Source organism: Simochromis diagramma, unplaced genomic scaffold (assembly GCF_900408965.1).
Source record: "Simochromis diagramma unplaced genomic scaffold, fSimDia1.1 OVJJ01000370.1, whole genome shotgun sequence".
Lineage (NCBI taxonomy): Eukaryota > Metazoa > Chordata > Actinopteri > Cichliformes > Cichlidae > Simochromis > Simochromis diagramma.
In genome coordinates, this window is record NW_024387012.1 from 705,785 (window position 1) to 721,756 (window position 15,972).

Sequence of the window (15,972 nt, forward strand, 5' to 3'; positions counted from 1 at the left end):
TCCCGATGGTTAGGGACAAATGCAATCGCAGGTCAGGATGCTGTAAAAAGACCAAACTTCAGTCTGAAGAACAACTGAAATAATCAACTCGAGGTTAATCATTAATATACTGCAACAACATGGGAATAGAGCAGCTGCCAGAGAATTCAACATTAATGAATCAATGGTACTGAAGTGGAGGAAGCAAGAATATTTATTCACTGGATATGAAAGGTGATCTCTTCGAAAAGGAAAGTCACAACGAGCTCTCCTTAGAACACACAGATGTACTCAAGGTAGGTACGACTTTTTTTAACTTTCATCACTGAGCACCCCGACCTAATGAAGCACACAGGAAAAAGCAACAGAAACCGAATCTTATGTCAGACACCAAAATCTTCAGGGAGCTATGGAGCCTGTTTGCCCAGAGCTTAATGAATAAGCGTCGATGCTGCTTCCTTGTTAATATATGTCACACAGCTTGGAGAATTTAAAGCTCTGTGATAAATGGAGGAACGTGAAGCTGGCAGGGATAAAGAGGAGGAACAACTAATCAATAAGCGGCGGGCCTTGGGGTGAGGGGTGAAGGGTGAATAATGGGGGGGGGGGGGTATGGCAGACAAGCAGGGTGAGACTGATAATGATAGTATAGATGATGGATGGTTGGACGCATAGGTCACAGAAGAGTGGAGACAGATGGAGGAGGCGCTAACAGATGGAGAGATGACAGGAAGAGCGGAAGAGATTCTGTGGCGTGCACAGAGAGGGAAGGGGGCGGGAAAATGTGATAGTGGTCTAACAGTTAAACAGTTAAAGTGAGTGATTGCAGAGTGGTTTGAGCTCGGAAGGTCCTGAAACACTGCTGCACAGGATGGAAGATGGAAAACATTACTTTTTTATATGGGAGGCTTAAAGTTTTTCTGAAACTGTACTTCCGGGCCTCCGTTTAGATAATCGACTGAAGAGAATATCAAACAGTCCAATTACACAGCAGGTAACACTGTTGCCCTTGTGTTCTCTGCAACAAATGACAGCATTTTCAAGGAAGCTGCGTCACTCACCGTTGCAGCTGCGACAATGAGTTGATCATCAACACGTTTTTGAATGCCCACTCTCTGTTCGCATGCATGCACCACACCCTGTCTTCAAATCAGTTAAAAATTGAGGTTAAAGCATGAACTCGCATGACTTGCTGTTATGTTATAGATGCCTTGAAAGCACTTCAAACTGGTGCAGTGAAGGTGAGTATGCCTAATAACACACGAGGTTCCTGACAATACCTGAAATTGTGTTAAATGAAGCAGTTCAGGTGACGATGTCCGTCTGCACGACCTCGCCCGCATACTGTCTGGGCACACGCCACACTGTATGACTGTAACTAAGTGAGCATGAATAAAATTAAAGTGGTGACATTGCAGTGGGTTGTTAACACTCTACAGAGGTGTGAGCTCTATTATCTGGGGAACATTTCCCAGCCCAGCAGACTTGGTGGGCCTGCAGCACAGAAGAGCTTCTTCACAAGCAGCCGCAGTTGTTCTCACTTTCTGGTTTTGTCATTTACGAACATACTCCGCAAAGACTTCACGTGTTTAGATCGTTGTCCTTCACACATTTGGGTGGCACTTTGTGAAAACACACTTACTTCACTTTGAGCTCCTAAAATCTTTCCGCAGTGCCGTTTATGACTGATTTTCTTACATCAGCTCATTTTTATGAGGTTCAAATACAGTGGAACCCCGACTTACGAATACCCCATTTAACGAAAAATTCAAGTTACGAAGGCACTTAACGGCAAAATGCCCGCGTAACGAAATCTGCTGGCTCTGATTGGCTAAGCCCAGAATGCCCACAATGCCTTCCGAATCATGTGACAACCTCTCGGCTTTCGTACTTCGCTGTTCCACTTGAACAACGTATTGTTGTTGCAGTTAGCAATTAGCCTATAACCTATAACCTATCGTTCACTCAAAAGGCGCGATAGGTGCTTCGACTTACGAAAATTTTCGACTTACGAAAGACCCTCGGGAACAAATTAATTTCGTAAGTCGGGGTTCCACTGTATTTGAATGCACACATGGTTAATGGTACAGTTGCAGGAAAAACTGGACCCCATCGCACAGCCATAATTACGGCGTCAGTGGTGATGAACTTGAGATTCAAAGACAGTTCTGCAACTGTTAACGTCAACTGCCATCTTCAAAGCAACTCTGATGACGATAAAACAGCAGTAATATAAATTCAGCCTGCTATGGGTTTGCAGTGAATTGGATCAAGTTAGTTGCATGCAATCTGTTTGAGCAAATGCGTCAATTAGCCATGAAAAGTCAGCAAAATATTGCAGCTCAATCGCAGATTCAATTTTTTTCTTTTTCCAATATGTACTGCTTCTTGACCTTAGTAAACCATGTGCACTAGGTCGCAGGTTTGATTCCGGCCCATCCAGAAAGAAGTCTCAACACCAAAGCAACAGCTAAATGAGTAGCAGCCTTGTTCTCAATTTGACTCTACTGAAGCATTTAGTGCCTGATAGTTCATTAAAAATGTACCTCTGCTTTAAACCATTAAGTCACTGTATCCTGTGACTGTACTGAGAACAATACTGCAGACAAGTCACCAGAAAAACAGCCATAAATCATTGTTGTAGTGGTCTTTGTGTCACGTACAACAGGAAAGGTGTAAACAGTGTTCATGAAAGGTTGTAGTGCTTTCAGGTGTGCCAGCTGAGCCCACCTAGAACAACCTGAACCAGCTTTCACAACTAAACTGTGGCCAAGCGATCCATCTTTCTTTTAGCATTGCTTATGCACATGTTTTGTGTTATGCAGTCATGCACAGTCATGCACAGTCATGCATATATGCAAATATCATATGTAACCATTGGCTGAGCTAGTAGCATTGGAGTTTTTTGGGTGAGATTTACAGATTAAAGGGGCTCTGGAAGTCATCCTGAAACTCTGCGGCAGTTTGGGTTGGGTGTAAAAACCTAACAGAGATATTCTCCAGTGGGAAAAGAGAATCTGCAACAATTCAAAAGGAAATAAAAGTGACACAGGCATGAAGAAGGAAAAGACTGAGGGTGAGCGAGGGAAGGGAGATAAAACCAAAGAAATAATTTGAGCCACCGAGAGGTCGTGGGGAGAGATGGGAAGGATGAGAAGGTTGGGGAAAGAGAAGACAGAGGAGAGAGATGAACACGAGCGGCATTGCAGGACTGCACAGAGGTCGTGAGGCAAAGAGAGGTGGGGAGGGGGAGGGGGAGGAAAGGAGGTACAGGGATGGAGCTGTAAGTCTCCAAGGAGATTTCTGTGTCACTGGGAGCTCTTTGTGTGAATGTGTGTGACTGTAAGTGTGTGTGTGAGCATAAAAGTATCTGAGCTGGTGTGAGTCTCAGAAAATCACACCAGGCTGTTCATAATGTGTGAGCTTATTTTTTCTTTTTTTTTGAATATGTGAGTGTGTGTGTGTGTGTGAGAGAGAGAGAGATAGCGGGGAATAGATAATGTGTCAGGAAAACAGAATGAAATACAAGTTAAACATCAGGAGAGGAAAGTTCACTGCCTGTGGGTGTATTTCACTTTGGTTTCAAGCAAAACAGCTAGCTTTACGTGTGTGTGTGTGTGTGTGTCTGTGTGTGTGTGTAAAACAGGCACCGGTAGCACAGTGGAAACTGTTTTAATTGTCTGATTTACACGTAATTCCCCATCCATTAGATGCAGTAATAACTGATGCACTAACGATCATCAAGGCTCTGCACTGTAAAAACCTCCTGCCCTGAAAATATTCTCATTCTGCTTTCAGTTTTGGCTTTTCAAACTAAGAAAATGTGTCCATATTTGACCTGCTTCCCCTGAAAAAACACCAAATGTACCCCCCACCCCCGCACCCCGTCCTTCAGAGATTCTCTAAAGTAAATTAATCTTTTTTTCTTCTCGTTTTGTTTAAATTCAAGTCAAGGTGTCCTTATTTTAAATACGCTGCTTCTAAAGGGCAGATTTCTCCACCTCCAGGCTCAGTCTTGTGAGCATAGTCAGTGAACTTGAAGCACATCCGGCATAGAAGATGTAGCTATATAAGGCCAGATACGCTGCCACATGTGCCTTAAAATTTATAGATAGTAATAGGTTGCGAAAAGCTCGTCGTCATTGTGAACAACCAGGATAAAAAGTCCTCATAAATTTATCGTAATGTCCCAGGTCTCTGGCAACAGCCTAAAGACCTGTCTAAAGAAACAGTCCCACCCACAGTGTAGGAGACTAGCGCTGGCCTTCAGTGGGATTAAGGACAGAAACAACAATTTAACCAGTCCACATTTTGGATGTTCAGATTTCCCGCTGACTCAGTCTGACTTGCTTTGGCCCCCATCTATGTGGGGTTAATTGGAATTGGTATGGATGTGAGTGTGACTGGTTGTCTGTTTCTCTGTGTTAGCCTATGATGGATTGGTGACCTGTCCAGGGTGCAGCCTGCCTTTCCGCAAACATTGGCTGGGGAAACCTACAGCCAGCAGTCCTGTTTGGTTAATTAATTCATAAAAAAAACCCTGATAGATGGATGCAATAAATTACATTGAGCTACCTTCCTTGTTTCTGCTTTTGCTCCTGATGGAGAAATAGTAATTCCTGCCTTAGTAAGATGGATCACAAGTAAATGTGTAGTGCTGTGCAAATGTTTAATCTCTTTATATCTTGGTAGGATAATTAGGAAATAGGTGCATTGGCTTATTGAAACATGCATACAAATATTTGGAAATGCAGTGTATAGCCTCCTGAGAACCAGCCTATTCATTTGTGTCCTCTGTGATGGACATTTGTTTTTGGTCTATACCTTTGACTTATTTGAGCTATTCTTATAAGTCATTATGTACTAAATAGAGAACATTATGGGCTTTCCATTGTTACCCCATGTTTGGGTGGCCTCTTTTAACTCCAAAAAAGTTCAGTGCAAAGATAGATTTTTCCTCGGTTCTCATAAGGTTAAGGCAAAAACTGTTTTTATCATTCTAATGAGCTTGAAAGTCGCTATTGGTATGTCCACCTTTATTCTTTAACACAAGGTTTCTCTTTGACAAGGTTTCTTGTAATTTCTTTAAGTAGTCTTAAGGAATAGTACTCCAGGCTTCTTGAAAGACATTCAAAGCTCTTCTTTGGATGTTGACTGCCTTTAGATGATCCCGCACTGCCTCAACAGTGTTGAGGTCTGGGCTCTGGGGAGGCCAATCCACGACTGATGGTGTTTCACTGTGTGTTTTTCTATCCAGGTATGATTTTACTGCACTGGCAGTGTGTTTGGGATCATTGTCATGCTGAAAAATGAAACTACTGCCAATCAGATACTTTACCAATGATATTTTATGGTGGATCAAATCTGATGGTACTTTTCTGTGTTCAGAATACAATCAGTTTTGACAAGATACCAAGTTTTACCATTGGCTGCCACTGATTTTCAGTTCAGGTCTTGTGATTTTCAGTTCAGATCTTGTGTTTTTCCCTTTATTCTGGCTTCTTCACCGCCAACCGAGACCATTTCTGACGAGGCCTCGGTGAACAGTAGATGGATCAACTATTGGTCCAGATACATTTCTTGGGTTCTGTCTCAGATCTTTGCTGGATTTCTTAAGAGATGGACAGTTTTTTGTTATTGTTGTTGTTGTTTTAGGCCTGTCACTACTACTTTTGTGTCATTTGTTGGCAGAGGCAACGCATTCTGTCCATTTTTCCTTGAGAAAATGACAGTTTCTCACTACTACCTTCTGGGATAGTTTATATTAGGAAACAGAGCTTTGAGCAGGCAGGTGAGTGCCACATTCAGGCTGATTGAAACTGATTGCTGGCAGTGAAATGTGTTCAAGACTAAATGTGAGTCGGCTCTAGCCTCGTGGTTCTGGAGTCTGCTATGATTTAATCACACCAGAGAAGTGGCACCACCTGAGCCTGCACTATTTATGACTGAGAGGTTTTTTCTCCAAAGAGACATTATGAAGTCGCACGACCTTGAAATGACATCTCCCGAAGACAGAGAGATTTATTAAAAAATAACTGAAACAAAGATATTGATTCTTGCTATTACTGACATTTTGCAAACTTAAATAATTAATCTGTTGTTATCTTCTAATATTTTGAACCAAAAAAAGAAGAATACTACTTTGAGTAGTAGTTTTTTTTCCCCTTCAGTCTGTTGTGGCTGCACTTGGTTGCCCTAAATTTAGCTTTACAAAGAAGATTCCAACCGTGTATTTGTGCGTATTCATGTGAGTTTGTGTGTGTTTGGAAAAGTAGTATTGTGTGGTGATTGCCCCCTGTGACTAGCCCCCTAGCTCCTGTGAATATAAATGAGAGAGAAAAGGGAGGTTCCCATTGGAGACAAATCGGAGGGAGAGAAGAGGAAGAGGAGGAACTGTTGCTTTGAGCTTATTGGCCTCCATTTTAGCAGGAAAACTTGGATTGTTTTCCTCCTCCCATTTCTTTTCTTTCCCAGAGTGTCCCCTCTTTGTGTTTTCCTGATGTGTGCAAGCTTCTCTAATTACTACTATCCCCCTGTCTTTATGCTCTTGCCCTACATCTCTCCCTAATCCTTACCCTTTTTATTTCCACCACACTTCATCGCTTTCCTTCCATCCTTCTGTCCAATCTGTAAATCATTAAAGACTCTCCCTCTCTTTTCCCTCTATCCTTCCTTCCCTCTCACCCTCTCACTGTTGACTGATCTGACTGTAGCCTCAGATTAGATACGACCCTGCAGGCATAATCAGCCGCCAGCTTTCCTGCTCCTCGCAGATAATCTGCTTGTGTTCAGGAACACAAAAATCTGCCGATAAATCTGTTTCCCACTGTAATACATTTATACATGTACACCACACTGATGCTTCTGCTAGCGGCAGAGAGCACCGAGTGGAAAATACACCATCCTACTTTGCTGAGGTAAAACTAGCAGCATCGCAGTATTGAAACACTGTAACACACATTCTCCATTTTCAACCTCAGTGAAGGGAATAATTCAGCTTGTTGCGAAACATGCTTCTTTGCTTTCTTGCGGAGTTAAATGAGATAACCGACACCACTCTGATGTCTGGAACTGCAGCTATGGGATATTTCTTGACTGGGCAAGAAACTTCCTGCAGTAAAACATCAAACATTATTTTACAGCTTCCTATTATTACATTTGAACATAGACAACATACCTGTCCTCTTCTGGTTTTGGGATAGCAGAGTGCTGAAGTGCAAAACGCATAAACGTCTACAACACTCTGCTGACTAATAACTTCAAAGCTCCAACCTCCTTTGACATTTACATCAGCAAAGAAAACAAAACAAAAAAACTGCACCCATGGGATCGGTTTCAGTGGCCAAGCAGCTCATGTAGGTGTAATGTCTAAGGACTTCAATATTTTTGTCTCTATACTGTATGTATTCTCTTTACAGGCCTACACGCAGAAGCTGTAACTAATTTGTTTCACTGCTTTTAACATGATGAAGGATTCCTGGTTTAAATTAGGCTAAAGTTGACTGAAAAAGTATCCTTTTTACTTTTAAGAAGCTTTTAAGCAGATTCATTGTTATTTAACTTAGATATTCATATACACAGTAAACAACCTCTAACCTTAAAACCAATAGTATATCGAAGACAACTTTTGAATGCAAGTACCTGCAGCTACTTAGTAGCTTCTTATGTCTGTTTGTTCCAGCAAAAATTGTATGAATAACACACAGAGTTCTTGGAGTAAATTATGTTTACTGTCTGTCATTATATACACACACATATGTGTGTGTGTGTGTGTGAGTGTGTGTGTGTTTGATTCTAGAATACTGTGGTATAAAGAGGAGTTCATGGTCAATTCAGTGCCTGCAAGGTGCCCAGGTCCTTTGACTCCAAAGCAAGTCCAAATTATCACCCTTGCACCACTGTGTTTGACAGCTGGTATAAGGTGTTTGTATTTAGATACATTTTTACAAAATGAATAAGAGAAGAGTCTTTCTCCTGGCAACACTTCCAAGTAAGATATAATTGTTTAGTCTTTTTCTAATTATGCTGTCATGAACTTTAAGTTTTCTGTGTCCTTAACAATCACAATGAGTCTCTCTCACGTTTTTTGCAGTTTCTGAGAACTGCATGGTCTGACTTTGCTAGGACATCCATCCCCGTGGGAGTCCTGTGAAAACGTTATGATCCTATTGTGTAAAATATAATGGGGTCATAAATGAGCCCATCCTGTCATTCAAACCTGGTCACTTATAGGGTGAGATTAATAGTCTCTCATACTGTGACAGTAATTAACTGTACAGTAGTGAAAACCTTTTGACCTAACCTGGGCTGCTTTTGCCACTTCCAGCCTCGCTTAAGGAACTGGCAACCATGTCATCCAGATGTCAACCAACTGCTAAGACACATCTGACATGCTAAATGTGGCCCATTGGAGAAATGCAGATGTGCAGATGCAACGTTTAGGGCAAACATGCAGTGCATTCTGGTCCCTGGAATATAACTATATATAAATAAATATAAATATTTTGTAAATCTATTGCTTTTACTGTGCTGGATTAGAATATTCAACCTCACTAAAATCGTTGCGCAAGCACAGCATCCCCCCCCCCTCCCACGGTTATATAAAACCATCACTCCAAAACAGGGTTTTGAGGTCCCACAGTGCCTTTCTGTCCATATGGTGGAATCTTGCCGCCTCGTTTTGTCACGTCATCGGGGCCAACGCTGCTTTCCAACACATTAAAATTCATCAGTATAGCTTTAATCTCCAGATATTGGGTTATTGGCAACACAGGACTACTCTCATCTCTCCTCTGTGTCTCATTTTTCTGACGAACTCTTCTCCCGTGTGTTTGCCTCTGCATAATTACAGAAAGGCTGGGAAAAAAGTAATAAATAAGGACCAGAAAGATGTGAATGAAGGAGCCAAGATGGTAAGAGGCTGAGAGAAAGGGGTTGTATAACAGACGGGGTATAGGGGACAATGGATAAAAAAAGAGACAGACTGAAAGAGACAGCTGTGACGTCATGGCCACTTTAAGTAGGTCAGGCACGGAGTTGTGATGTCACTCACGCTGGAATGAACCCACTGGGCCAATAGCGTGCGGGGACACACCCCCTTTTTCCACCACCGCTGCCACCAGGATAATAAAATGCACCCCCCTCCTCTTCGCCCCTTCTTTTCTGCAGCTGTCTCAAATCACACATATGCACACACCCAGTAACACACACGCATACATTCCTGCAGCTATAAACACCACTGCTGACTGTAACAGTACACTACTGTAATTCTCAAGATGCAGCAGCTTCTATTTGTCTCATCTTTTCTTAGTCTTTTTTCTTTCTTTTTGCACTTGCCCCCTTTCCAAAAATGAAAAGCCTTTTCACTCAGTCAGACGAGACTGAAGGAGGCATCTGTGCTGCATGTAACAGTGGAGCCGCTTCTGATGTTCTTTTGACTTTTAGCATCAAACAAATCCACTTCCCCTTCATCAAGACTTGATAGCAGATTCTCACATTCTGTTGTATAAGTGTGTGTGTGTGTGTGTGTGTTAGATTCATACCAACCCCGAGGCTGAGGCACATTATTTGTGACAGAAGATAAAAACTTGCCAATGTAAAGGCCTAATTTGACAATAGCTTTATATTCCCCAAGAAATCTATACAACATTTGACAGAACGAAAAAGATTACAAAAAAATAAATAAAATAAATAAAAACAGATAATAACTTGGGTGTAAGCTCCATTAGCGGAGGTCAGACAGGCAGGAAAGCAGTGTGCGGTATTCTGAAACAACATAATGAGACAGTGACACTAACATGATCCTAATTATCACTAAAAATGCACGGCTGAGCTGATTTGTTTATAAATGTTCTCATTTTCACCTCCTGCGCTCAAGAAAATGAATCACAAAAAAGTTGCTTGATTGATTGCTTGTGTTTCTTGCTCTTTAAAATTAAAATGTTGTTTACAAGGCTTCCCGTCAGAAAGATTTTTCTTTTGTCATTCTAGTGAGGAAGCTACACTTGGCTGAACTGTAAATCAATCTGGAATAATGGAGAATAGAGTAAGCAGAAAGATTCAGATGTCGACGGTACTTAAATGTAGGGCTGGGCCATATCATACCGTTCACGGTAATACCGGTATAATGTTGGGCAATGATAAGAAAATGAAATATCGCAATAGAATATGGTAAAACGCACATGCGCAGTGCCTTTGCATGATGGAGAATGAGAATGGTGAAAGCGGATCGTTGAATGAATCGGATGAACCAGAACTGGTTTGTAAAAATGCTGCAACTTCGCTGGTGTGGAACTGGTTTGGCTTTCGTCCATCAGATACACAACAAAGCACTATTTTTGGTAGCGCATGCTAGCGGGTCGTTGTTATTACTGTGATTTTTTGGAAAATACGTCACACTTAAAATCAATCCTTGACCTCGAAATGATTTTATGTGGTACACGGCGCTCGAAAATCTGTCAAATGTTTTAGTACGACTTTGCTAAGCTACAAACCCAGACTGCTTGATGGATTGTCGGCTATCGTAGGCAGGAGCCTCGCGGAGTGATACGTACTGTGCTTCAACATAATATTATATTGTGTGTGTATAACCTCTTTTTAAGTTTTGTGGATATTATACATGGTTATGCTGAGGATATGTTGGCCAGTTTCCTCTGGAAATGCCTTTTGGTTCAACTGTCAGCAAGGAATTTGCATTTGCACTGTTACATTTTTATATAACTTTAATGCACATAAAAAACAGCTGCTTGTTTAAGTGAAAATACATTGACGTTTGTTTTTGTTTTTTGCACAAATAAAGTTGTGGAGCTGTAAAGTGTTTTGTCTTGTGTCATATCGTCAGTTATATCGTTATCGCAAATTTTCAAATGTATATCGTGATAAATATTTTTGGTCATATCGCCCTGCTCTACTTAAATGTCTTCGTTAGTACTTCATACTTTATCATTACTGTTCTTTTCTGATTCTGGTGTTGATTTAAAAAAAGAACAAAAAAAAGAAATTTAACAACCTATGGAAGTTTGTTAGCGCCACTGAAAAGCCCATCCGTAATCATGATTTACTGAAAAGTTTGAGTTAGTATTTTGAAATCTTGAGGTAATAACTCAACATTTCAACTTAGCTCTGCTTGACATGTTTTTACCCAGTCACAGAAACAAGCTTCTATAATAACCTAAAAAAAGAAGCCAACTTTAAACTGCCTTGATTAAAGATCGAAAACCCTGCTAAAACAGAAGCAATTATGTTGAAATGCTAACTGTTTTCTGTGCTTTAACATCCGTAATTTGAGTCGCAACTGGGCATCTCGACAGTGTTTGGGGTGTTGTCCCATTTTTAAGCTTTTTAAAGCAATTATCTGACAAATGACATTCTTTGCTGTGTGTTTAAGCATACTCACTTTTCTTTTTCTTTTTTTAATTTTAGCACGAAAGCACCTTGCTAACCTAAGCGAGATCAAATGTGTGCTACAACATGGCCCGAACCACTGGACTGGACATATGATATGAAATGTGCAGACACACAGCACTGCGTGGGCGCATATTTCTGTAAGTGAAAACAAGGTGAGCATTTCACAAACAGAAAAACTCAGTTATATTATTAAGGTCACATGAGTAATTCACACAGTTATATAAGGATGCAGTTTCTGCATCTGTGGACATTCGCCTTAACGGCAGGAATCTATTTTTTTTTTTTTTGTTTACAATCCTTATAAAACATTCCAGTTTGTTTTTGCCCTGATAGATTAAAATTTTCTCCCTTTGCACTGTTTTATATCCTTTATCCTGCACTATTTGGAGAAGAAAATCCTCCACCTGAGTTTCAAGCATTCATGCAGACCAGATGGTGTCCTTAACATTGTAGGGTTATAACACATAGGGAGAAGTCTGTAGCCCTGACCAGTGTACTCAGTGTCCCTGTCTTATTACAGACAGGTCACATGACTCAGTCAGGGAACAGGACAAGGTTTCCATCAGAGGAGTAGTATGTTCCAATTGTCCTTGAGGAAGAAACTGAGTATCTGCATTGTCAGGTCTGGTGTCTGCAACTATTTGCATTTTATTTACAAGGCGAGTACAGTGTAATGCAAAAACAGTGTACTGTACGTTTTTGCAATTACTTTCACACCGGCTAAGAACGTAATCTTACCAACATGACAAGAGTATGATGTGACAATGGGCGAGGCACACAGGAATGTGTGTTTGTAAAAGAGGGCAATATAAATAATTCTGGATACGCATGCAAGAAAATCAAATGTTATTTTGGAGAAAAGACTCTATTGTGGGTGTTGATGGGAAGAGATGGGATTTAAAATTGTAGTTTAATAAAATTGTTTAACGTTTTATTCATTAATGCATCTTTTGTATCTGTCAAGAACCGCACTTGCGGGATCCAAAAGCAGCAATACGCTTAATGCGAGCAAGTACAGATTTTATTGCTTTAACAAAAGGTGACCCGGAACAACCAAGGAAGCAAAATCGCGGAACTGAAGGAACTGGGAAGACAAATTACACGGGGAAGCCGTAATCGGCATCGTGGGAGGCTGCAACAGAAAGGGGAGAAAATTACTAGTGAGCAGGAAAATTGAGGGACACAACTAAACAGGGCTATAGTAATTTGGCTTACAATCTGAGCCGGACCGTGGGGCTCGGAAGGGGGGAAGCGTGTCCGTGGGAAGCGAATCCGAGGAGGCAGGGATGAGGACAGATGGTGCAGTTAGAGATCCGAGCAGGCCATCAGGGTGTACAACCTCACCCCTGGCGTTGTTGCCCAGCTCTCAATTTTAAATAAACGTAGACATTGAGGGCTATCGGGAGGGGCTATGCGCTTACCTGCTGCTCTCTGGCAGGTAGCTCCATGTCCTCCTGGGTTTTAAAAGCATGAGGGTGGGAATGGATGTTTGTATATGTGTGTGCCTGCATGTCTGTGTCTATATGTCAGGTTGGGTATCAGACGCCACCTCTTTAGGGACATCTCAGGCCCTCCAAGGTCTTCTGCTTGTTTTCTTTTTTCTTTCTCAACAGGTGATCCAGGTGATTGATATATGTATTTTTTGTCTGCTTATTTTGTTGGTTTTTGTTTTTTGCCCTTTATCCCCGTCCCTCTTCCCTGATGTTTTTCTTTCCCTCTTTCTTTCTCCCTTTTGTTTTCCCCAGTCGAGTCTGTCCCGTATTTAGCAAGTGAAAATAAAATAAAATAAACAATAAAAGGTGAATAAAATAGATCATTACGGCAAGGCTGGGAGTAAATCCATTGGGCATCTTTCTTCACCTTTAGACAATAATTCTGATGGCAAAAGAGCCAAACGGGACAGGCAAAAAAAAAAAAAAAAAAAAAGATCAGAGCAGGCAGGAGGACAGGCAGGTGGCAGACACAGAAACGCCGGATAGTAACCTGGGCACACGGAGGCAGAATTAACACAGTTGATGTAACACTTACATATATACAAAGCTTTGCGGGGAGCCTAGTTACCACTGAGGGGTGATTAACGGACTGGTGCGAAGCGTCCGTCAGCGCCGGGTTAAACAGTCCTCCTGGCAATTGCCTGGAATGGGATGCAGGTGTGATGGTGATGGCCCAGCCCGGGGGTGTGGCCACCAGGGCATCCCACACACTCCTCAGATACAGAGCCATGGACCATGACAGTATCACTTTTTTGATTATGTACACAATAGATGGATGCGTCTTTGGGGTCGGAGAGTGAACCTACTGTGAAGGTGTGTTAAACCTGCATTCTTTCTAATGGCCAGCAGTGGGCGACTCCACTGGTTGTGAAACAAGTCAGTATGAATGGAAATCTATGAGAAAATGACCCTACTTCTCACTTGTAATATATACGTAAGTGAGGACTTTCCTTTAGCAATTGTGGTCTCAGCTGCTAGCATAATGCAGCCCCATTTCCAGCATAATAGAAAATAGAGCAACTTCTGGTCATAACACAACTTCAGATCCTAATGGGAAATGTTGCATTAGCTGTGTCCATCTTACATGTACAGTCTATAATTGGGCAACAAATAACAGGAACAAGTGTTAAGACTAAGTGCAAAAACAGGAAAACTAAAAAGAATTTTTAAAAAACTGCTCTCTGTCTAATGCAAAAGTGTTTTTTCTGTGGAAAACGTTGCATTGTTCAAGGCATATGCAAGGCATAATAAAAAAAAGCCTGGCTGTTCCAGGGTCATTAACAATGACAATTTTTTGTCCATTGTTATTTTCTTCTCCTTCCATCAGCATTAACCAGGGAGACTGCAGTCAGCAGGAGGTTGACCTTGGAGGGTAAAATAGGGGAGGATGTATTTATGAGGCTATATGGGAGAATGTGTGTGAGTGTGCAGAGGGAGAAGACAGGGTCACAAGGTCAATTGCAGTGATTAAAAGGAGCCGATGAGGACCACCAACTGAAGCTGCAGCACATTTTGTAGTTGTACTTGAAATCTCAGAGTGGAAGAGACAACTGATCAAAGTAACTTTATTCACAAAGAATCATTTTTTCTCACAAAACAAGGGTAGAGGAAGAACAAAAGGAAAACGAAGCTGCTGTAGAGTAGCTGAAATGGAGGAGATGAAAGTTTAAATCTCCAATTCTGGGTTAGCATCCCCCACAGGAGAGCCAAAAGGCCCATAGCCAGTTAAAATGTGGGACTAACAAGGAACGATGCAGATGTTTGATCAGCTGTTTTTTTGTAAGTCAATTCAAAGGGATCAAAGGCCTCAATATTGCTGATACATTTTTAAAAAGTAAATGCAATGAGACCAATCTGTCAGTTAATCTTCTTTGAGTTTGTAATTGTTAACCTGGAAGGACACGGAGCAGTGGACGAGAGTATGCAGAAAAAGTGATGATGGTAATGAAGGCGAGCGTCAGGCTGATTGTGGCGCAGAACATGAGCTCATTCATTTTAAACTGGCAGCGATTATGTGAAGAAATGTTACATTTCAGGAATAATGACACATACCTTGATGTGAATACAGCAGTAATTTCAACACGAGCCACTACATTAAACGAAGAGTATTCTTATTCAAATACACATCAAGTAGTACAGCACCATATTTGAAAATGCTTCAGTTCCTGGTATATTTTCTCTTCGATGATCACTAGGAAGCACCTACAGCACATCCATCTATAATTTAACATCCATCTCAGAAGGAGAAGAGAAACATTGCAATCATAATTATCATCATTGCAACAGCTGTAGTTCAAAGAAGGCAGTATACCCACACATGCATATACCCACACCCACAGAATACCCACATATCTTTATTAGTCACTGTGAAAAAAAGGCTCTGAAAGCAGGGATGCCACAGTCAATAGATTAGATGTTAGAGGGGAAAAAAAGAATCCGATAAAATTCCATAATTCTGTTTCTGGAGGAGGCTAAACTCCAGCTAAAAGGACAGTGGATGTTGGAATTGATTAGGTGGGAGGCCACATCAGCTTCCTGGAGGTTGCTGGCCCGCTAACTACTAGCCCAACTGTAGTAAAACTTCAAAAAGTCTTGACAGTGCAGCAGCCAGCATTTTTCAAAAGGCACAGTTTTAGCTTTGAAGACAAAAATAGTCCATAATTTTAATTCAAACACTTATCCTAGCAATTGCATGTAGGTTTTTGCCAACCAGTTGGAGTTATAAATGTTTTCCTTAGCAACAGGTGGTTGCCAGGGGTCTCTAAACCTGTGAGGCTGGGGCTATTGTAACGAATTTCCCAACAACTGCCAGCAACCTCCAGCAACCATGGTCAGAGAATACTTTATTCTCCGCTCATCACCAGTGCTTAAAAGATGGTTGCAGACTGGTCTCTAGGTCTGTGTCTCTAGGATCTTATTCACCTGATCTTATATTGTCACCATTATTGTCACGCATCCAAACAGTAGGCATGTTGATGTCATATAGTTATTGGTCACATCTGCAAAACCTAAACAGGGTTCTCCTTCTGCTTTAGCAGACAGTTACCATGTCTCTGCAAGCTGCTTTGCAACCCTACACCTCATTTCATGGTAT